At 34.6% G+C, this 25,638-nt stretch overlaps 1 pseudogene; it reads left to right on the top strand.

Annotated features, from left to right (window-relative positions):
• Positions 1-23,550: 23,550 nt before the first annotated feature.
• On the top strand, positions 23,551-25,141 carry LOC143545138 (serpin-ZX-like; annotated as a pseudogene).
• The last annotated feature ends 497 nt before the right edge of the window (positions 25,142-25,638 follow it).

The raw sequence follows: 25,638 nt of genomic DNA, 5'->3' as shown, positions 1-25,638 counted from the left end.
AGAGGCAGTGGTTGTTGGGATGACCAGAAATTGGATTTCCGGTGGCTACAGTAGTTCCGGCCGCCGGTCACCGAAATGGCGGCTGTAACTTCACTACAAGGTTTCATGTTATGTTTTTTCATTAAACTGATAAAAAGAAATAGGCTTGGGCTGAACTAGGCTTGGCTTATTAATACTTGGCCTGAAGTTAGGTTCTGGGCCTGTTACTTTATTTGGGCTAGTTATATCATGGATAACCTTTTATTTTGGGCCTGTTCAAACAAAGATAATTCAACTGCAAGATGTAGTGAATCGAGCCACATGTTGCAAGATGTTTTTGGTGTCACACCTCAACCTAAGACGGAATTGCCGGAGTGCGAGCTATGGTTCACAGCTCACAAGGTACAATCATACAATATAAAATATGACAATATCTATTTCTTTATTTCAAATTTCAATCAAGTACACAAAGTTTTAAAAAATTACCAAAACAAAATAAAATATAACTATTCTTTATTTTATTGTCTAAGGTCTCTCTATATGTTCTTCACCTTAACTTCAAATCAATTGATAACCTGCATATGCGTAGAAAATAAACAGAGATTTGTCAACAACACATGTTAAGTGAGATGATCACCAGTTTTGACACTAATAATAACATATAATAAGTAAATTAATAAATGATAATTGCGCAAACAAAATAATGTGAGTAATAATCAATCAAACCATGAGCAAATAGTGTGTTTGTTGACCATGCCTCACACACACGGGTTATGGCTACTAAGACTAGCATACAAATGTGATTATCGGTAACCATGCCTTACGAACACGGGCTATGGATACTAGGATGCATATGATCATACTCAATGTGATTATGTTGGACTCTCTGAATATGATAGAATGTAAGCACATAAGCAAGTAACAAATAACACTAATTAAATACACATGATCAATCGTTTGCTAGTTTTGTGTATGTAGGTAATATAAAAGGAAGTATTAGTACGCATATGTCCCCAAAAAGTTTAAAAACAGTAAAAGCAAAAGGGGGAATGGCATCCCACCTTATTGCTTAAGCGAGTGTGCGAGAAATTAGAATAAAACACGATTAAACGAATGAACCGTCCTTTAACGTGCTGAATGAGATAAACCAAACAGACCTAGAAATTAGGGATAATAAACTATTATTGAACCCAAGAATATATCCGCTGGAATCGATCCAAACGGATGTCTAGAACTCCAGTTATGAGATAATGTTTAAGCGAGCTGGTACTGACCAGAATCTGAACAACGAGTCAGTAGCCGGGTTTTAGTCAGTAGCCTTAAAATCTTGAGATAAAAATAAAAGTCTTCTGGACCGAAAGTCGGTTCCAACCAGAAATGATAGAAATCAATTGGTCAAAGTTATTGACCAATATGCCCTTAAACGGGTCGGAAAGCAATTGACCACTGAAACTCCCTCAATCAATTGATTGAGGGCTTTTGTTAAGTGGATGAAAATACACAAAAACACAGAAGACAACTTACACGAGCGATGAATGGAACAAGAGATAATCGAGGTCAAAGGGTCTTGAAGATTGAAAGTTAACGAAGGCTTGAAGAAATTGAAGAAACCGACAATGGAGAAAGGGAATTTCAAGATTACAGAGATGGTGGCTTGTTTAATTATTAAGGTAGTGTTTGGTATAAAGGAATGGAGGTTGGAATGGAATGGATCATTCCAAAGAAATGGAATTAAGCATGTTTGGTTGTCATGTATCAATGGAATGGATCATTCCAAAGGAATGCCATTCCTTCCAATTATAGATTTTTTCATTCCTTGAGATAAAGGTGTTTTTTTTTCATTCCTTCAAGGAATAAAATGAAAAAAAGTCATCTACAATAATAAATTATTTTATTATCAATATTATTTTTTCTATTACATTATAAGTATTATCATTATTATAATTATTATTTTGTTATCGATGCTACTTTTCTATTATAATATAACTATTACTGTTATAATTATAATTATAATTTTATTTATATTGTTATATCATTGTTATGTCATTTCCTCCATTAATTGATGAAAATAGTATTTGTGTGTACTATTTAAAATAAATAATATAAAGTGGTTATTAATTTCATTCCTATGTGATAACCAAACAAGACAATGGAATGGTAATGATTCATTTCATTCCTTTGTCCATTACATTACCCCGCTCATTTCATTCTCTTATTCATTCCATTACCTCATATCAAACAGACCCTAAGGATTGAGGCTTGTTTATTAGGAAATAGCTCTTTAGGAAGAATAACCAATTAATGACAAAATCGGGTATAACAACATAGAGATTTCGGTTTGAAAAATAATAAAATGAAATTAGACCTGCTATAACATTTCTTGGAGTTTAAGTTTTGTTAATATAATCGAAAATAGGAAAGAATTGGCAAAATTAGTCACTGCAATTCCCGAAAATGCGATTTTTAACCGTTTTAAGCGATTTTAAAAGTTGTTAAGGATTATTTGGCATGATTAAAAGTTATGAAATTATAAAATATTTTAAACTAAGTTAAATACCAATAAATACAAGTTTTAAATAGTTCAAAAGATCCGAATTACATTCCCGAATCGGTTTAAACACAAACTAATACAAATATGAAAAGTGCGTGATGTTACATTTGGGCTGAGAAATAATTATACGTTCGTATTTACCAAACTGAAGAAAGTCAAAATTATTCAAGTTTTTCGTCATTGTTTAACTGTGATCCAAGCGTATTATTTCCATATTATTTTCAAGGCGCTTAAAAGGGAAATATACGCTTTGTCATTTGATTGTTGTCCCCGGTATTTCGTCGAGCTCGTCTTAACCTATAATGCTTAAAGATCTGAAATGGATAAAGCGAGAACACCTTCATGAATGAATTAGGTGGATCATACCTTGAGGGGGGCGATTGAAGAAGCTCCGGTTTATCAAGTTGAGTTGCGAAAATGCGAGACACATTTGACAATGTTTTGATATCATAAGTCAAGGGGTGACTGTAAAGCCAAAAATGTGACTTGCGATATTGAAGTACGAAACCCATTATATATTTACGGTCAAGTAAAAATTAATGTGGTTGAGAATCCCGGACATGAAATAAGAGCTTCAGTGCACGCGCTCGGCTTCGATGGGGATAAGGCTTCTAGAAGATAGTGTTATGCTATAAATAGGACCTTAGGTGTTTATTGTATGTGTGTTTTTCATTGTGTAAATCACCCACCCAAGGGGAGTTCATCTTGGGTGGGGTAGATTTGTTTATTAATATATCAAATCTTTAAACCGATAACGAGATTGTTCACTATCCTTTATATTATCTTTATATTATATGTTCGGTCGCTTGATTTACCGCACCCGTCTCGAACGTTTTCAAGAACAAAATCCGTTCGTTGTGGGATCCAGTTTTGGGACCTACTCTTTGAAACTTTTAGTATAAGTATTTCCAATTAAAATTTTGAAGGTGGCAGGTAAATGGGTTCGTTACATTCACGCGACCACCCACGGCCCACACACCAATACTAGTTTATAATAAAATAGTTTGTTTCTAAAGGGTAAAGTTCGCGTGGATGTAAATATTATTATGGAAGAATATGTATGAAATTAAATTTAAATTTAACTTTGAATTTTGAATATATATTACTAGATTTTATCCCCTGTATTACGGGGGTTGTTTTACATTATTCGTTTTTAATATTTATATATGTATATTTAGATTTTAATTTTATTTATTGTAAGAAAGTTAATAATTAATATACTTGAGGTTTGATGATGAAATGGTTTTACAAATAAATGATATGTTATAATCCGGTTTAAAAACTATCTGGGTTTGGTGAGACCCATTACCCGTTTATTTTCTTTATTATAAAATTGTTTCTTAATTATAAATAATATCTTTTTTTTAAATAAAATAGGATATTAATTTTTAGTATATTCCTATTTTATATAATTTTCATATCAAATATTTGATAAAATTAATTTTTTTAATTTAATGAAATGTTATAACCCGTTTAAAAGCTATCTGGGTACGGTGAGACCTTTACCTGTGAATTCTGGTCAAATGCGTGAGAAGCCTTCATTTATAAATAAAGTAATCTGATGGCTTGAGAGAATGGTTGTTTTATATTTTTTGTTTTTTAATATTTATTTTTTGGATTTTAATTTTCTTTATTGTAAGAAAGTTAATAACATACTTAGGGTTTGATGATGAAAGGGTTTCATAAACAAATGATATGTTATAACCCGTTTAAAAGCTATCAGGATTTGGTGACCCATAACCCGCTTATGTTTTTTATTATAAAATTGTTTATTAATTATAAATAATATCTTTTTCTTTTTAAATTGGATATTAAATTTTAGTATATTCCTATTTTGTAGGATTTTCATAACAAATAATTGGTAAGATTAAGTTTTAATTTAATAAGATGTTATAACCCGTTTAAGAGCTATCTGGTTTTAGTAAGACTCATACCCATTAATTTGAGTTAAATCAATGAGAGGCCTCCATTTAAAAATCAAGAAATCTGGTAGCTTTCATAAAAGGGGGGAGCGACCACATCGCGACACGTAGGATTTTTGGGTTTTCGTTTATATATATTACTAGATTTTCTCCCCCGTATTACGTGGTTGTTTTATATTATTCGTTTTTAATATTTATATATGTATATTTGGATTTTAATTTTATTTATTGTAAGAAAGTTAATAATTAATATACTTGAGGTTTGATGATGAAACGGTTTCACAAATAAATGATATGTTATAATCTGGTTAAAATATTGTCTGGGTTTGGTGATACCCATTACCCGTTTATTTTCTTTATTATAAAATTGTTTCTTAATTATAAATAATATATATTTTATTAAATAAAATAGGATATTAATTTTTAGTATATCCCTATTTTATAGAATTTTCATATCAATTATTTGATTATATTAATTTTTTAATATAATGAGATGTTATAACCCGTTTAAGAGCTATTTGGATTTGGTGAGACCTTTACCCGTGAATTCGGGTTAAATACGTCAGAAGCCTTCATTTACAAATAAAGCAATATGATGGCTTGAGAGAATGGTTGTTTTACATTTTTTGTTTTTTAATATTTATTTTTTGGATTTTAATTTTCTTTATTGTAAGAAAGTTAATAATATACTTAGGGTTTGATGATGAAAATGTTTTATAAATAAATGATATGTTATAACCCGTTTAAAAGCTATCTGGATTTGGTGACCCATGACCAGCTTATTTTTTTACTATAAAATTGTTTATTAATTATAAATAATATCTTTTTCTTTTTGAATTGGGTATTAAATTTTAGTATATCTTTATTTTTAGGATTTTCATATCAAATAATTGGTAATATTAATTTTTAATTTAATGAGATGTTATAACCCGTTTAAGATTTATCTAGTTTTGTTAAGACTCATACCCATGAATTTGGGTTAAATCAATGAGAGACCTTCATTTAAAAATTAAGCAATCTGGTGGCTTCCATAAAAGGGGGGAACGACCAGATCGCGACACGTAGGATTTTAGGGATTTCGTTTATATATATTATAGATAGATAGTAGCTCCCCCCCCCCCCTCCCCCGGTTTATTTTTTTGATTGCGGGATTCTTTTACATATCTTGAAATAAATAAACATATAACAAGATTATTCTTTTAAATTGAAAAAAGGAAAACTAAAATATCATTTTTATAAAAACAATTATTAAATCATGCAATCCATATTAAACATGAACTTCATAACGAATTGATATATACCTCGTTTTTTTATTTTGTATTTTTTATTTTAAAAAATTAATAAATACAAATTAAACTCTAATGTGGTATAGTGGTAGGAAACTTGGTATACAAATTAAACTCCGATATGCGATCAATTTCAAAATCCATTCGTGCTGATAACGTGTTATGACACAAACAAAATATGAGAAACAAATTTAGAATGAAAAAGAGATATTTCATTAATCAATAATTAAAAGTAATATACACTTAGATATTCTCTTGTGGTTGGACAATGTTGCAGGAATTCTCACAAGGAATGTATATTTGGGGCCGGGTCCAATGGATCCCTATATTACCCTAACGGGCGTCGCCCAGATCAAGGAGATAATGCATCGACTCTACGCCCCGCCTATATTCAATTTACAAATAAATACATATTGATTAATTTGTTTAACGTGTGTAAGATATGGTCGTCTATGAGGCTTGGTTCGATCAGCTCAATAACCTCATCGCTTTATTGAAAGAAGAGATATGAGAGCTTCGTGAAGCTCGCAGGTTCTATGTGTGTGGATCCCGATGTCTATGGGTTTCCCACGTGTATTTTTCCGACAGAATTTTGTCGAAAAAGGTTGCTTTTAACTGAATCTTGGTTCAACTATACTCCAGTTTCTTGTCGTGCAACAATATAAACGGAACTGAAGCGCATCATGCTGGAATCCTAGAAGAATATTGAATGAAAAATATTACAGAAATTGTTTTGCAAATGTTAAAAATTTATAATAAAACTAGTATTCGACCCCCCCGCGTTGCGGTGGGTGTGAAACCATAGCCGAATACAAAAACAAAGACAGATGACCATTCATCGAACACATGCACTAAGAAAAAATTACCTAAAACCCTTATTCTAACATCTCAGTTTCACCAATACAACCTAATGTCTAATTTAAGAACCCACAAACCATAAAAAAAAGTTTGCCTTTAATAACAAACACTTAAAAACAATTTTGGAACCCACAAACCATAAAATTTTTTTGACTTTGATGACAAACACTAACAATTTTGAAACATCATACGGCTTCAACCGAGGTTGCCATGCCATGCCAAGTACACCACAACATAGCAATAAGGCATCATGCCTTAAACATTACAGCCATCAGAATGGTCATTGGAAAAGCTTTGCAAACCTGCAAATAAACAAAATCAAATGACAAGGAAAAGAATAACTCGAATTAGAGGCTACAGTATTTAGGAACAAATACATACCTGAATTGAAACATTAAAAAAAATATCCTGAAACCACCATCTCCACCAAGTGTTATGCTTCTTGTATCACCAAAATTAGAGAACTTCCTGATGTATAGAGAAAAACACAAAACTTGTTAAAAGTAATAGCAATATCCAAAAAAATATATGACATAATTAAAGTTAAAAAAAGTGTGTATAAGTTAAACAGCCTCCCATACCTTGCATTGCATTCATCCGTAAATTTTCTTCTAGAAGGTTGAATGGTATATTTGATAGTTGATGTTGGGGATCCATCATCACTAAGAGAAATCGAGGTTGGACCGACCACGTTTTCCACATATTGGTGTAAGGGGTCACACCTAACAACCAAAAAAATACAACACAACATTAAACGCTGATATAGTAGCATGTATCTGCAAGCAATGTAAACCCAAAACATACTGAAAAATATTATTGTGTGAATTCATCATATGTGTGATCCAAGAAAGAAAAGGAAAAAATGGTGAATGAATAATTTAGTAAGATGAAGGTGAGTTGAGTAGGTATACCTAGGTGGCTATTTAGAAAGGAGTATTATGAAATGATATATTAGCATGAACACTATTATTGAGTTTGCTTCTCCAGCAGCTCCTGAAACATGAACACAAAAGATGACTTTTATATGGTAAAAGTAAAACTGATTTTATACAAATCACACTCAACACTATACAAAAAGAATAATTAAATAAAGCATCATTTTAAGGATCAAAAAGCACTTTAAAGCCATTGAAAAAATGCGGTATACCTAATTTGCAGAACTCCTTATCCGTTCTATAATCATATTCAAGTTACCCGTAGCATTCGCAATGGTTTGTGTGGCTTTCTTATGCCGCCCCTGCTTGATTAATAAAAATAAGCACCACCACATAAAGGGTAAATTAGTATTTTTCACTTGAAAAAAAGTTCAAATGAAACAATCTTACCCGGACAACTCGGACAGATTGAATAGCATCTCCACCAATGCACTCTACATTGTATTTAGAAACTATTTCTTCATACTGAAACAACAAAATTAAGATGGCAAAACGTTAATGCAGGAAATAAAACGAAGATATTAGGTCGGAAAGAACCAATCAAGTGACAATAGCGCAGAAGAGAGACAAACAAACCTCAAAATAGTAAAGAAGATGGGTTCTATTTAGAGTTTGATCAAAATAGTGTGATTCAATAGAACTTTAACAAACTTCTTCCAACCAATAAAAGAGAATCTAAAATCAACTTACAAACTTTCCAACCAACAAATGCACAGTGATTCAATAGAACTTTTAGTTGTAGGTGTTTCTTTATCAACAAATTCTTTGTGGTATTTTATCAAACACCTTATAGGCATTAATTAGCTTCCAAGAAATTTGATTTTTATTGTTGGGTTTTAGCGACAGAAGATGAGAAGTAAAGCTGCTAACGAACATGCAAACAGGCAATCGAAAAGTAACAACTAACAATATATGCTTTTTACAGCGAAGACGAAACAAAATCGAAGAAAATGAAAACGTACTATCACCTTATAGATTCCAAATGAAGTATACAAACTATTCACCATATCGCATAAGGTTATCAAGATTCGCGGGAAAGCACGTCAAAAATAACTGATGAAGAAGAGGCTAGTGTAAAAGTAAATAAGGACAGGTGGAGGAGGCTGAAAGAAAGTTGTAATGTACAACAAAACAAACTAATGATGTATACTAAAAGAAACCAATAACACAACATCTGAAGCCCAATTTTGATAAAAGAAGTTGTAAATTAATATATATAATAATAGTCATTTTGAAAGGTAACGTTTGTGTTTATGTAAATAATATTTATGAAGAACGAGGTTCGTACCCGCCGCATTGCGGCAGTACATTTACATACATTCGGTTGGTGCAAATTCGATATGATATTGACGCTAAATTAAAAACATTAATATGTCAACGTAGAAAACAGAAGTGACATTAGTATAACTTATAATAAAAAAAAACTAACATATGGAAGAAAAATAAATACAGCTTATGATCAAAGCGACATGAACTGGGTTGGTATCGGTTAGTTTCGTTTAAAAAAACAACAGTTCGTGAAAATACCAAAACTAAAATCAAAAAGAAAAAATGAATGATGTGTCAGAAGTTGGCGCCGCCACGTGGACCAATTTCAGTCTTGCGGCACCAAACTTCTCAAATGTTATATTAAATATATATGCAATTTAAATTTTACTTTGAAGACCGAATACATATTACACTAGGGGTGTGTTTGGTATGAAGCAACTGAATGGACGAGGGAATGGAATAAACGTGGTAATGGAATGGGTTATTATCATTCTAATGAGACATTTGGTTACCACATGGGAATGAAATGAATCACTACTTTGTGTTGTTTGATAGTTAGAAAAAAGAAAGAAAAATTAAAATTAAAATGGTAGTGGGTGACGGTGGTGGTCATGGTATTGGTGGGCGGTGATGGGGGTTGGCGGTGGTGGGCGATAGAAGATAATGGTGGTTGGAGGTGGGTGGTGGGGTGGCGGTAACGGTGGGGGTGGCAGGCATGGTGGCGGCGGTGGGTGACGGTGGGCGGTGGTGGTGAGGGGCAGGGGAGATGGTTGATGGCGGTGGCGGGCGGGTGGCGGCGGTGGACGGCTGGCACTAATGGCGATGGTTGGTGGCGGTAACGGCGGCGATGGATGGCGATTGTGGTGGTTAGTGGTAGTGGCGGCGGTGGTTGGTTAATAAAAAAACTTGATGTGCTTGAAGTAGTTTAGTATTTATTAACTAAATTAACTAAAAATAAACACTAAGTAATACTCTAGACTCTCTAAAACTCGACTAAACTACTAACCGGCAAGTGAACCGGTCGACTCTAGTAAAGCTAAGTAAGTCCGGATATCGAACCCACGAGACTCTCTAAATTACGTTTATTAGCTAATTATACTCGACTACACACAGCTTATTAATTTATATTTTGTTTGGGGGGTTTTATTTAAAATACTAATTTAATACTATAATTAAAAACTAATGAAGAAAACAAGTAATTTAAGCGAAAGCAAAAGTTTGTTATAAATAAGATGGTGATGAGAAAACTACCTAGGCTAGAATCCCCTAAATTTCAGTTATGAATTAACTGGGAAAATATTTAGTTATGGACTGGGATCGTAAAATAGACACTTAAAAGAAAACCCGAACAGGACCCCTGACCCTTCTCAAGAGACACTTATGGGTTTCTAACAAGTTTTAACGCACACCAGTATTAAAAATCAAGTTTCCTTACGGTCACCTAATTAATTATGATCTAGTTCCTTTATAATGAAATCTTACCTTACAGCGCGGAAATCAAAGACAATTCAAAATATTTAATTGATTTAATAGACAATAGTAAATAATCAACCCTAGACGGACTCCTTACGAAGAACTAAATCTAGCAAGATTAAATAATAAGGATCTATCAATAACCTAGCACTTTACAGATTTAGGTTAGCCACTTAGGTTTATTTGACAATATTATTCCTATGATCTTATCATGACATCAATCATAAAATAATCAAGAACACAAAGTAATTGATCTAATAGCAACCTATCATATGACAAACAATAATCAAGGAAAGCTATAGAATAAAACTCATCAAATAATCCTAAATATCCATATGCATCAATTTAATATATTTAAATCTTTTACTAAATCATAAAAAAAACCATAACAATAAATAATCCCATGTCAAAACAAAACATCAAAGTAGGTTCATCATAACCTAAGCAGTCTAAAGGTTTAGCCAACAACCATACTCAATAACAAAAGAAAGTAAATAGGTTCAAATAATAAATTCATGACGAAAATATTAAATTCAAACCGACTAATAAGGATTCTTGGATGAGTCGGTGTTGAACCCGGACACAAAAATATTGTTGCTTCTTTCTCTTCTACCTTCTTTCTTTTCGGCTGCTCTATGCCTTCCGTTCCCTCTTGTACTCCACCGAATAATAATATGATGTATGCTGCTATTTTGACTTCTCAACTAACCAAAGAATGTAGTGGCGGCGGCTGTCTCCTGTGCACCCTCTGAAAAAAAAACCCCTCACATGTCTTTTGTGACCTATTATATTAACTTATGATGACCGCCTCTCCAAATAAAACCGGCCCAACCAAATTCATGAGTTATTTAACGAGCTCAATTATTATTTGCTGATTTCTAATGCTTTCATTCTAATGGGCCCACCTAAAATAAAGAGAGTTGATGTGAGAGTTAAAAAAAAGCAAGTTCCAACGAGAAAGTTTTCAACATTTGTTTTATTATTATTATTATTATTATTATTATTATTATTATTATTATTTATTGTTGTTGTTAGTAGGTAATACGGTTATTATCTATATTATTTTTTTTTCTTTTTAGGATATTACATATAACAATTAAATAGTAATATATAACATATGCTGGACTATTCATTTGTCGGTCTCAAGTTTAGTAAAAGTGCTCTATTTTATCTCATAGTTACTTGAGACCATTAATCTCACACATGAACAAAAAAATAATAATAATCAATAAAAATTTGGCTTAAAATGACTTAAAAGTACAGGGAATACTTATAGAGTAATATGTATAATTTAGACCACATCATTGGTGGTGGTGGGTGGTGATGGCGGTGGGTGGTGGTTGTGGGAGGGTGGTGGAGGTGATGTAGGGTGAAAGAAGGAAGAGAATGAAAAAAAACATAGGGTATGGATGAAATGAAATTTGGGTGTTTTAAAGGGAATGGAATGAACTAGTGAATGGACCATTCCATTCCCTTTATCAACCAAACACACGTTTCTCCATTCCCACACAATGAGTCATTCCATTCCAACTTCCATTCCTACGTATCAAACGCTACCTAGGTTTTAGCTTTGTATTAAAAGTTTTTTTCTCTACATTTGTTGTTTTAATACTATGGATTAACTTTTTGGATTTAAATTTAATTTATTGTATGGAAGTTATTAATATACTTTGATCTATTTTTATCTGTTATGTTTGGTTATGTTCGTTTATGTTCATTTCTGTATAAAACGATGAATGAACCATTTACTTAATGTTTTATATTTGTTTGTTTGTTTTCATTTAGGTGTGTTTATTTATATTCATTTATATTTGTTTGTGTTGGTTTACATTGGTTCATATATGTTCATTTATCTTCGTTTATCCTTTTCAAATATATTTGTTTACGTTTGTTTATGTTTATGAACTGTTCATTTAAATTTTAAATGAACGAAGATTTTACTCGGGTTTGTATCAAAGAGCATTAACATCAAAAACTATCAGACATGCTTTTATAAATGTAAGATAGCATAGTATGCTAGTAATCAGTAACAACAGTTCTAGGCCTGGAATAAAGCTTGGCGTGGTGGTGGTATGAGTGATGAAGATGAAAACGGGATGACCCGGATAGGGTTTCATAAATAAAAGAGGAGGTAAAGGGCGATGACAAGAAGGGGCGGTACCACCACCAAATGGCGGATTTCTCCTTAATCAGGTGAAATGGGCATTGATGGTGCGTAATTTGTGCTTCTTAGTTTATTGTTTCAAGTATTATGCCCCCTTAACCAACTAAGCTACACTTTGGGAACTTGTGCTTCTTAGTTTATTGTGCTTCTTAGTTTGTACTTCAAGTAGTGGATTTCTCTATTGTTGGTTGTAACCTTCGTTACTAAGATTGAACTATATTCCCATGGTTTTTATTGTACCTCTGTGTCCACTTTCTCTCTCGCTTCTGTTACACCGATCATTTGTCTCCACTAGTATGGAGAAAACCCTCCACCGTCCACCGCTTTCACACCACCATCAGTCTTCCTTTCCAGGTCCGATTCCCGGACTCTTGGTGACCGTGGTGTGTTGTTGGCGGACAACGGCGATGGTTATGGTTGTTTAAGTTGGCAGTGTTACGGCAGACGGTGGCAACGGTGGCTGTATATCGCGGTGCCATAGATGCATGTATTTTCATTGTTTTTTCCGTGTCGATAAGGTGTTTGATGAAATGCCTATAGCTTATCTTTTGGTTTGTTAATTCTACATGACAAATGCATAGTATTGACACTTTACAAACAACATAATTTATTAACTGATTACCCCTGATGTTGTATTTTGTTTGACAGTATATATTCTGTTTTGGAATACATAATGGCTGCCTAAAGGAACAACAATAAAGCATTTACAATTTCAGTTATCAAGTATATCCTTTATTACTACACAATTGTGGAAATTTGGGTTACATGTGCTAAATTAGTTCTGCAGGGCCAATATTGTATATTGTTTTTAGGATTTTGTATGTCGTTTTAGTTTGCTTTTAGTTGGTGTAGTACGTACTCGGTACGTTTATTTTGTAAGTTTATTATGTAAAGTTTAGAGAAATGAGGATCCTATAAAAGGGTCACTTTACCCATTTCTCCACAACTACAACTCTTTCACAACTCAAGAAACAACTCAAGGAAATAAAAGTTTCTCTCCTACTTCTCTCTTTTACATAAACAAAACTAAGATCCGTGATCCGAGTGTTGTTGGTGAGTTCCGCTAACCAACAACACGGATTGATCCGAGTCAAGTTGTGAGATCCATCTAGAGGACCTACAATTGGTATCAGAGCAGGTTTGAATCAACTGATTCAACATTGTTCTTTATATTCGGGTTATATTTCCGCTATTACCCGAACCGAGACGTTAAAGACCCGTTGAAGTTTGAAGATTTGGAAATAAAGTTTGAAGATTTGAGGAAATAAAGGTGTTTGAAGTTCGTCTCGGGTTTAAATTTGGGTTCAGTCGTTTGAGTGGTTCGTTTTAGGGGTTTTGTGAAGTCAGCATTGGGTTTATTCATAGGTTGCAAACAAACAGTCAGATCTGCGTTTGGAGGGTCGCTGGTCAGAGGATGGTTTCCGGTAGTTGGTGGATGGTGAGGCGGCCATGAATGATGGCTAGGATAAATTTTTTTTTTCCAGCGAGGGTGTCTGGTCGTCGGATCTCATTTTTCTGGCGGGTGAACTTAGGAGTAGGGATGATGGTGATGTTTGGTGGGGGGAACGACATTCACTGGCTGGGCGACAGTAACGGTTTGGTGGCAGCAGCGCGTCATCGGAATCGGTTGTCGGTAGTAACTGAGGTCACCGGAAACAAATTTCCGGCGACGATCACCAGGGTCGGCTGATGGTGGCGGCTGTGTTTCAGCTATTATTGAGGTCAGCTAGGTTAAAATTTAAATTTGTTAAGTTTGGGCTTTGGTTAATAAGCAAGATGGGTGATGGGCTGGGCTGTTGGTTTTAATTTGAACCTTTCAAGTTCTGGGCTGAGTGTGTTGGGCTGATTATGTTGTTGGGCCAGTGATTTTTTTTGGGCCGTAATGTGGACATAGATAACATATTTGGCCTAATTATGTGAAATTGTATTTTTCCAAAAAAATGGTTGTTATTCGAGTTGACCAAACTGAAAAAAGTCAAAATTGGTCGGGTTTTCGTCATTATTGGACCGTGTTCAAAGCTTGTTATTTCTATATTATTTTCAATGCGTTCGAGAAGTTGGATCCGTGGGGTGAACTTTGAACAAATTGAATATGGATTTGGATTTAAAGAGGAATTAATAAGTTTTGTCATTTGATCGATGAAGCCGGTAATTCGAGATTGATTTATGGATATTCGAGCTCATCTCATGCCTATATACAACTTAAGATCCGAGAGAGCAGACAAAGAAGGGAGAACTACTTCAACATTAAATATAGGTGGGTCATACCTTGAGGGGTTGAATTGAAACGAAGAGACTTCGGTTTATCAGGTGATTTGTGAAGATGCGAGACACGGTTCGACAAAGTTTTGAGATCACAAGTCAAGGGGGTGATTGTAAGGCCAATTTAAGTGACATACGATATCAAATGACGAAACCCGTTATATATTTATGGTCAAGATAATATTTAATGTCGGCGAGCAAAACCAAAAACGAAACGAGAATTTCGACAAGCGTTTAAGTTTATTGGGAAAGCTTCTAGATTATGTTTTTTTGTTTAGCTATAAATTGGGACATATGTTGACTTTTATGTTCTGAGTGGGTCCAACATCAGAAAATATTAAAAAAAAAAACAATTCGCATACTTTCATTCGCATATCCACCTTCAAACAATTCGCATTCATTAAAAAAATAAAAAAAACACACAATTCGCATCCATCTCACAAAAACAATTCGCATCCATCTCACAAAACAATTCACATCACTTTCAAAACAAATCGCATCTACCTTTCCGATCCGATCGCATCCATCATTCATCTAGCATCCATCATCCATCTTGTAACCAGACACCGCCCCACCCCACCACCCGTCGCCGCTTCGGTTGCTTCATCATCACCGGCCACCCCACCTCCAGTCGCATCACCACCACCTGCCACAGCACCACCCGTCGCTTCAACACCGCCACCCCTGCTCCACCCACCACCATCACCCCGCCACCGCCACTACCCTCTCTCCGCCACATGCCAGATCTCACCACCTCCGCTTTACACCGTCCTCACTTGTTTCTTCGTCTCCTCCAAGATCTCTCACTGCCGCCATTGACGCCGGATCTCCGTGCTTTTCAATTAGATTGTGCGGTCCTCGGTGACCGTAGAGGAAGAAGCTTATTGCGGTCCGACGGTCATAGATCTCCATGCTTTGAGCCCTAGTGTTACCGGTCCGACACCAGATGGTCCTGAACTAGTGATGAGGGTTTTGCTAATGATTTTGTGGCTGCTCATTGATTTAAAGTGGTTTTTGGTTTAAATGATGATTCTGTAAAAGGGAAATGTGATTTTAGTTATGCCTTTTCAGAGATTATTATATGAAAATTATGTTTTTGAGATTTGAAAACGTGACATATGAGTAATTGATCATTTTATTAAAAAAAGGGGGGAGAGGGGGGGGGGGGGGGGGGGGGGGCTGGATCCTACTTATTTTTAATTTATTATTATTATTATTAGTCGAATCAAATTTGAGTCGAGTCGTTTTCAAGTCGAGCCATGCTTCGAGTTTTTGAGTCGTTTTCGAGTTGAGTTTTTCAAGTCGTTTTCGAGTCGAGTCGTGTTTTGAGTTTTCGAGTCGTTTTCTAGTCGAGTTTTTGAATCGGGTCATTTGAGTTGAGTAAATACAAATTAATTTTAAAAAAATGTCTCATGGTCCTATGCTTGGAGGAAATCTGGATATGGGAGAAAGCCGAAAGACAATGTTAAAAGGAGAATTCGACATGTTTACACATATTAAAGGATAATCGACTGTCTTTCTTATCAATAGATATGAGTCACTCGTCACCAAAATGAGATGTGTCGGTATCATCAATGGTTTGTCTGAGATCAACATGAAGCTATTGAATTCACTACCTTACACATAGAACATCAATGTGGTTACCATAAAGAGAACCACAAACCTGAATACCATAACACTCTCAGAGTTGACTTCTACCATCAAGTCTTTTGAAATATGGAAGATAAGCTCCAAATAAACAATCAGTCCAAAGAAAATAAAGCTGAGACAAGTGCTACAGGTGGAAGCAATCATGCATGTCCTATCATTCCCGAGATACACACAAATCTATGCACACAAGCCTGGATTCATAAAGTTGAGTCTTATAGACATAATTATGATAGTGCCCTGAAAGAAATATCAAAATTAAAGAGTCTGAACACCGAATATGTTAAAGCTGATAAGATTTATACCGAAAAGATCAAAACTCATCATGATGATGTTGCAAATCTCAGACTGAAAATCTTTCAAACACGACAAGAAGTTGTATACTACAAAGACATAGTTTCAAAACTGAAAGATGAAATTGAAAATTTGAAAAATGAGCTTTTAGTAAATGAATCAACTTATGAGAAACACGAAAAAGCAGTTGAAAGATTTGAAATAGCATCTGGTCAGTTAGATAAGATTCTTGTAGCATAGAGGAGTGCTAAAAAAAAGTTGGATCTAGGCTATGACTATTCAGCTGTACCCCCTCCCATGAATGATAATTACACTAGCCTACCTCATTTTAGTTATAACACCCCTCCAGAAGAAGAGATGGTATATGGAATTGGTAATGTACCAAAACCAGTAACATTTGTTCCTCCAGCTTCTAAAGCAACTGCTCTAATACCTGTAACTGTTGATTCTAGTAGTGATTCATCTTGTTCAGTAGGTTGTGTTGAAGAAAGTGGGTCGGTGGAAACAGATTGTGATTATGAAACCGTTTATGATGAAACGTTTTTTGAAAAATGTGTCAATGAAAGTAGGCCGTTGAGGTGAACATATCAAGGTGTTCATTATCGAGTTGATTGAGGATAATTCAAGTGAAAGTAAAGTTTTTGAAAATGAAAAGGCAAGTACATCATGTAAATATGTTCCACCAAATAAACGATCGTTTTCTCAAACAACCAATCAATTAAGAGATCCTCAGTCATACAACTTATGTGATAACAACTACTATGGTCATTGTCATTAAAAATTTTGTTGATCCTATTACACAAATGTGTTTTATAAGCATGTTCCTTTCCAAGGATCACCTTTCCCACCACACCAACCACATTATAGTTCAGATGAGTTCTTTGGCACTCCTAGGAGAAAGTGTTGTTTTGTGTGTGGTCACTCTTCTCACCTTGCAAGACATTGCAAGCACTGGTTCAAGCAACAAATTGATATTCAAAGGCGGCTTAGTCAGTCCTCAAAATGAAATTTTAGTAACCCTGATTCAAGGACTGCTCAAGCTGATAGTGAACCCAGTGAAGTGGACGTGAGATCCAAAGTAAATAAAGTAAAACGCAAATAGAAACCTTTTTGGAAAAACAAGAAGGATAAAATCAAAAAGGATCCTAAGACCGTAAAGTCTGAGGATTCACCAAAAACAGTTTCAAAATCAAGAAAAGAGAAGTCCAAAATTGCCAAAACCAAGGAACAAGTTTTTACTTGGATTCCTAAGGACTGTTCTTCATCAAGTGAAGATGCACCAAGAAATAAAGTGTTTTCAGGAAATAAAAGTAAGTTTGGTCAGTTTACGGTTAACCTTCCCGGGACAAAAGTATCCCGGGAACCCATGTCTATTTAAACGCTTAGTGCATACGGGGTCAATCAAGGAGGACTATCAATAATATTCAATACTTAGATAGTGATTGCACCCGGCATATGGTGGGAGACGAAACCTTGCTATTTGATGCTAAACCATTCGATGGCGGATTCAAGTCTTTCATAAGCGACATGGGAGGACAAACTTCAAGGAAGGGAAGCCTTGTTCAAATGGCTAAACCACATCTTTTCGAGCATTTCTCAAACTAGCCTCGTCCAACTACTTATCTCAAGTGATGGATCCAGCATCAGCTGTTGGGTCTCGTTTTGAATCTCTTCAACTTTGTTATAAAATGTGATAATGCATGCTTAAGATAGTCCATCTGACAACAACTTTGCTGACCTTTTCAATAAAGCCATCGATCATGCCCGATTTGAATCTCTAATCGAATAGCTCTGCATGATCAATTTTGATTATAACAACCTATCTATCTTTTTGTTTTAAAATTGTAAATATTTTTCAAATATGTCACAATTTTAGAGGGAGAAAATGAGTTAAGTTTAACTCACCAAAAATATTTTCAATTTAATTTAAGAAAAACAAAAACAAGTCATTTGATTTACCAAAAAGATTTTATGTTCATTTAAGAAAATCTAAAAATTCCAAAAGAAATTATCCCGTTTAGAGGGAGCTCCTATTTAGAGGGAATCGGATAATTAAAAATTTTAAAAATTTTGAGAAATTGATCTGACCCTTGGAAAATGATAAGAAGTTATCTCTAACAATTCCAGCATATGAAAAAAGTATATCAAAAGCCAACAAGATCATTGCTTGATGTGTAGATAAGCTTGACAAATGAGTAAGTGTCATAGTGATATAAACTTAAATATCTGCCTATTCTAGTTGTTACACGTTATGAAGCGGTAGCCGACTCCAACTAAACTCATATCAATAAAGGCGGAAATGTTAATAACATGCTATACCCAAGCCTCTCTTTACCTGATCACAGCTGTCTTATGAAATCCGTGTTATTTTAATTTTTAATTGAGTCAAGAAAAGAAAAAGAAAAGAAAAGAAAAGGAGTCAAAAAATAAAAAGAAAAAGAAAAACAAAACGAAAATGTCAGTCCTAGGAATTTTAACTTCTGCGTTATTTCTTTATTTATTTTGATTCAAGCCTTGAACTTTTTACGTTTGTAGTCATACAAGATCTGATTGTTAAGGCCCTGAATCTTTTGCTTTGTTTTATTTTCTTTCTTTTTGTTCAAGCCTTGGACTTTCTCTGCGCGATAATATGGTATTATCCGACCTGATTGTTAAGGCCCTGAACCTATGCTTTATTTTAATCTTTTTAGATAGAGTCATATGTCCAAAATAAAGTGTCAAAAGTGTCAATAAGTGTACTGTGATCAGATAAGAAATGTTTAAGTCAAGTTGAGGTGATATGTGAAAGTAAATTAAGCCCAAGGTATGATGGAGTCTGTAACATATCAGATTAAATGGGGACCACATAAGGATTGTGTCTAATACATACCTTAACATATCACGTTAACATCCAAATACTTGTTAAGTTTAAAGTGGACAAATTATATCTACAATTGACTTTGGGTTCTTGGCATAATAATATCCAAATAGAAGTGTGATCTAGAACATTAACAGATAATGTGATTCCATGTTGTGATCTTTCTCACAAAAATAATTTAGTGAACTGTTAAGTAAATATTTTATATATAATATTAATTTCATCTTTATTCCTATCTTATTTTTGTTTTATTTTATGTTTCATTTTCAAAATATTATGTATATATTTTTGTTATTTTAAAATATATGAATATGCCAAAAAGATTTTAAGTTTTTATTATGTTCATACATATTTTATTAAATATTGTTTATTCAAAATCATGTGTTTTGTTGTCAAGGTCGTTCATGCATTGTTTGTTGGAAACCTAGGACCTAAACAAATCACTTAAAAGTTGAGGGACTGAAATTGGGAGGGCTTGTGAACGAATTCTTCTTTGACCCTCGAGAGAGTCTGTGAACGAATCTTATTCGTTCTAAGTTTTGTGCAGGTGTACATGGACAGGTAGATCAAGATCAAGTCTGCTTGGAGCTGCAGGTGTTGAAGTGCTTAAAAGAAAACTAGAACGCGAAAGTTGGTGGTTGAAGCAAAAAATGAACTGATTGCATTCGAAGACAAGGAAAGAAACCATTCGGCTCAAGAAAGTCAACAAAAGAAAATAGATGTCGAGCCTCCCGCATCTAATGTTTCTAAAATTTTCTATTGCCGATCCTTCCCAGAAAATAAGATTGAAGTTCAAGTCTACAAGATCGGAAAATAAAGAATTTCTCAAAATCCAATCTTGTTCAAGATCCTGGATCAAGACAAGTACTAAGTTTCAAGAAATAAAGACGAAGCAAAGAACTTGATGAAGGTTCCTCGACATACTCAATCCTAGAGGGAGATTGTAGGGCCAATATTCTATACTGTTTTTAGGATTGTGTATGTCGTTTTAGTTTGCTTTTAGTCGGTGTAGTACGTACTCAATACGTTTATTTTGTAAGTTTATTATTTAAAGTTTGGAGAAATGGGGACCCTATAAAAGGGTCACTTTACCCATTTCTCCACAACTACAACTCTTTCACAACTCAAGGAAATAAAAGTTTCTCTCCTACTTCTCTCTTTTTCTCTCTTTTACATAAACAAAACTAAGATCCAAGATCCGAGTGTCCTTGGTCATTTCCGCTAACCAACAACACGGATTGATCCGAGTCAAGTTGTGAGATCCATCTAGAGGACCTACAAGTTCAGACATGAACTCATATTATGTCACTTGATAAGGTATTTTATCAAGGGGGAACACAGTCAATTGGCAAGGCTCTATATAGGCTGTTAGGGATGGTACTGGGTATCGATTATTAGATAATATAAGCTAAACTTTGTTATTATATAATATTATTATTTGTCTTATTGTAATTAACAGACTTACACTGCATTATTAAGTTTTTTATTTAAGGGTTTGGAAAAGAAAATATAAGAAAATTTTCTTTTTGCATTCTTGAGTTTTTATTTTAAAAGAAAAGAAAGAGAATGAAAAAAAAAAGTTGGGTCTTTTTTCCTCCAAAAGTTTCCTGCCAAATATGGCCTCATTGTGAAGGAAAGTTTATAACTCATTACAATATTACTAATTTACTCTATTTTAATTCTCTTTTCCATTTGGCTATGAGGACATAATTGTAAAGTTATAATTTTTTTTCGTGTCTGTTCCTTCTGATCTAACTCAAGAATGTAATTAATACTTTCCTTACTTTTCTTTTCCTTTCTTCCCCTGTCCAATCTTATCATTTATTTTCCTTGTATTTTAAACAGGAGAATGCAGTAGTATAGATTAGGTATTATGTTGGGTAACATAGAATAAAGTTTGTTATCATATCAATCGTTATAGCGGTTTAGGAAACAATTACCCACCATCATTGTATATATACGAACATGTTGTAACCATTTAGAGTCACCAAGATATTATTATTATCCAATAAAATATCCATTTTGTTTTCTGCATTATCTGTTTGTTCACACACACAGAAACATGAACACGGATTCAATGATGCTAAAGATGATTATGATAACGGCTTCCGCTAACATCGATTTCCATTCAAATGTTGAGGCAAATGAGGGGGTGCTTGCCAAAAATCCAAACGGGCCTAAACTTCTAAACAGGTCACAACTCAAAACCTTCACGACTTATGGCTGAGGACACACGAGCCGCACTTTAAGTTTCACTCCCGATTCTCATGTGTAGCATTTTATTTTGATTTAAAGGTAGGACTGACAATTTATACCCGATACACGAATACACGACACGTACATACACGACTTTAACATGTACCAGGTAAGGCCTTAACAGGTTTTGTGTACTATACAGGTAGACATAAATCTACTGGTTAATTTTCGTGTCTAAACAGTTAAAATACTTGTTTATTACCAATTAAGTAACTGATTAGATTTTTATAATTATATATGTATATATATATATATAAAAGTTATCCTAAACCCTAAATTCCTAAAACATTTTCACTTTCTCTCAGCTGTCACATTCTCACGACATTCTTAGTTCCCTCTCTGGGCATCAGCTCCGCCTCTGAACTCTAGCCATCAGCCCCGCAGCCACCGGTGCTTCCTCCGGTCTCCACTCTACACGCCGTCATTGTCTTGTACTGCAAATACTGCCATAAATCATCACTCATCCACTCTTATCGTGTATACCAGGTATTAAGAGGTTCGTGTTCGTGTTTGAGATACAGGTACCCGATAAGTTTTCGTGTCGTGTACATGTATACACATTTTGTGTTCGTGTCTTATCGTGTACAGGTATACATGATATGCTAGCCCTATTTACAGGTTGTACGAAAGATTTTGTGTGTTTTCATTAACTTTATGATATTTTGATTTTACATGGAGGCATGGGCGCATGGGCGCATGGCATATCTTTTTCAACTTTATATACAAGAAGAGATCATTGCTCCCGGACTAAGTCTGCTGCTAAGTCCAAATGAGTCGAAAGTGGGCTAACTATATACTTGAGGCATAACATTTTCTAAATAGTTATTAATTAAAAGTGTTGAAGTTGAAAACTCATAAATAAAGTTTAATTTGGTGGCAATTTGGTAGCTAGGTAACCTCAATTAGTTTTAATTTTTAGACCAAGTTGTATTTATGGTAGATCAATATAGGTAAAAAATTTTATTTATTTATTTTTTAATTAGGCTTTAAATTTATACAACTGATTCATCTCTATAACTTGATGTTTTATTAGTTGAAGGTTGATTTTTGTTATATTTATTTACTTTTTTTTTTGTGTGTTCGTATCACAACACCAGTCAAAAGGAGAGTATTGAATATAAACATGTAATTGTAGATGCTCATGCGCACCACTTGAAGGATAATTGTTCCAGGTAATATACATGGTTATATGTGTTTCGCTAATCTTGATTTTTAATTAACAAATCTGCAATTGAACCAATCAATAATCTATGTACTGGTCACCCCCCAGCGGCGGCGTATGTAAATCAGCCTGCAACAGCTAACTTTTGTAGGGAAAACATACAAAATATGCTATTGTGTTTTATTTAGGTTTAGTGCATGTAACTCTTTCTTTATTGAAAATGTTTAGAGGTTTTGGACTTCGGATGATGTAGTGTTTTGCTGTCTGAACAATAGGGTCATGTGGCACTGAAACGACTCTACATTTGTGCTCCTTAAAATTACTTGCAATGCAGGTAGTTGTAAGTTGTCCTTTCTCATTCGCTTGTCAAACCAGATGCGTGGGTGAACCCACTAGTTTTTATATAATTTTAAAATTATATTTTTACGTAGTTTCAAAAGTCAAAGATAAAAAGTTAAAAAAAAATAAGATTGTTCAAAGAAACCAAATTTAAAAGTCGAAGATATTATTTAGGAGAGTTTTAGGAAACAGAATTTTAGATAAATAAATTTTGAATGAATACGGTTTGATATATTTATAAAGAGAATATAATTCTCCAATTCATCTGCATAATTTCTTCTTCTTCAAGTCGAACAATGTCTTCTATTTTCCGCCCTTCCACCTTCAGCAAGCTCAAGCCTCTGATCCAAAACGGCTACACAAAAGCCGCTTGTAATCCCTTTCGACCACAAACAATAATCAGGAACCAAACCCACGTCTCAACCATACTTGCCACCCACCTTCTCTCCAAGAAACATAACTCCAACGTTGTTTCTCTCCGGTTTCCATTCATGCCGTCCTCAGTTTACTGGCCGCCGGTTCCAAAGGTCCAACACTCACCCAATGCCTTGCTTTCCTCAAAACAAATACCACCTATGACCTAAACTCTCTTTATTCGCAACTTGGGCCCTCAATCCTAGCCGACGGAAGCCCAAATGGTGGACCTCGATTGTCGTTTGCAAACGGGCATGGGGTTGACGAAACCCTTTCTCTCAAGCCTTCTTTTAAACAGGTGGTGGACACCGTTTATAAAGCAACTTGCAAACAAGCCGATTTTTATAAGGTACGTTGAGTTTTAGATCATATTCTCTTTAGGCTAATAACCCATTGTTATTGAAGTTATGAGACTTTCTTTTTTGATGTAGCTAACATATTATTTTTCTATTAACAAAGGCTGATGAGGTAGCTGATGAAGTGAATTTATGGGCCGAAAAGCAAACAAATGGCCTTATAGAAAATGTCCTTCGTGCTAGTTCAATTAAAAAGCTCACTAGGCTCATCTTTGCAAACGCCATCTACTTCAAGGGAACATGGAACCAAAAGTTTAACCAGTCAATGACAAAAGAACATGACTTCCACCTCCTTGATGGCAACAAAGTTAAAGTTCCCTTCATGACCAGTAGGGAAGACCAATTTGTGAGTGAATATGATGATTTCAAAGTATTGGGTCTTCCCTATCAACAAGGTCAAGACAAACGTCGGTTCACAATGTACGTTTTCCTCCCACATGCAGAAGACGGTCTTCAATCTTTAGTAGGAAAAATGGGTTCCACATCTGACTTGTTGGACCATCACATTCCACTCCGAAAAGTAAAAGTCCGGCAGTTTTTGATACCAAAATTTAAGATCCGATTCGAGTTTGAAGCTTCTAATATGTTAAAGCGATTAGGGCTTGTGTTGCCTTTCACCGACGATTGTGATTTGACTGAAATTGCTGACTCATCTGTTGACGAAGGACCACTCTATGTTTCAAGCATTTTTCAAAAATGTTATGTTGGAGGTGAATGAAGAAGGTACTAGCTGTTACTACAATGACGATGTGCAGGGGTTCATCAAGGTATGTAGAGAAACCCAAGAACGTTGATTTTGTGGTGGATCATCCGTTTTTGTTTGTGAAAAGGGAAGACGTGTCTGGTGCCGTGCTGTTCATGGGCATGTGGTTGAACCTCGTGTTGATTGAAACAGCAGTGGAAATCTCTAGTATCATGAATGCACTGTCTTTTGTTTATGGCCGGGACTTGTTTTCTTTTTGTGTTTGCTATTGATTTTGGTACCATCTAGTTTTTGAGTAAACTTATTGCATCTTGAGCCATTTAATTCAAATTCAAGCTAATGATTTTTTATATTTTGCAAAGTTGCTGGCGTTTATGGGAGATGTTATAAATCTGTAATTCTATCTTTTGTTTTGAATGGGAAAAGTTTTCTGTTGATTCATGTCGATGCTAAATGAGAAAGCTGGTGATCAAGCCTTAAAAATTAAAATAGATACAACAACGATCTCTTTCTTTCCTTGTTTGGATTTTTTTTTGTCTCAGTCGCCGGCTTCTTCTTCCGTTCCCCCACGCCGCCTGTTTGATTCAATCAAGCCGCCTCCTTTTTCTTTTGTTCATTTCGTCATTAACTGTTATTCCAATTGTTTCGCCACTGCATGTTTCACACTACTGGAAAATTGAGCAATTGCTACCGGAAAAAATAGTAGCAATTTTAGCGACCGATTTTGCTAATTTGCTACCGAAAATGCCAATCAAGCTTAGTTACTTGATATGGTAGCTAAGCGGTCGGAGTTTTTGCAACCGTTTATTTTTTTATGACTATTGATGACTAAGCGGTCGGAGATTTTGTAACCGGTGGCCAAGCGGTCGAAGTTTTTGCAACCATTTATTTTCGGTGGTTAAGCGGTCGGA

The sequence above is a fragment of the Bidens hawaiensis genome, unplaced genomic scaffold (assembly GCF_021521415.1).
Source record: "Bidens hawaiensis isolate Kalapana, Puna unplaced genomic scaffold, B.hawaiensis_p1.1 tig00000904_1, whole genome shotgun sequence".
Taxonomy (NCBI): Eukaryota; Viridiplantae; Streptophyta; class Magnoliopsida; order Asterales; family Asteraceae; genus Bidens; species Bidens hawaiensis.
Note: the sequence above shows the minus strand (reverse complement) of the source record. Positions and strands in the feature narration are given on the sequence as shown.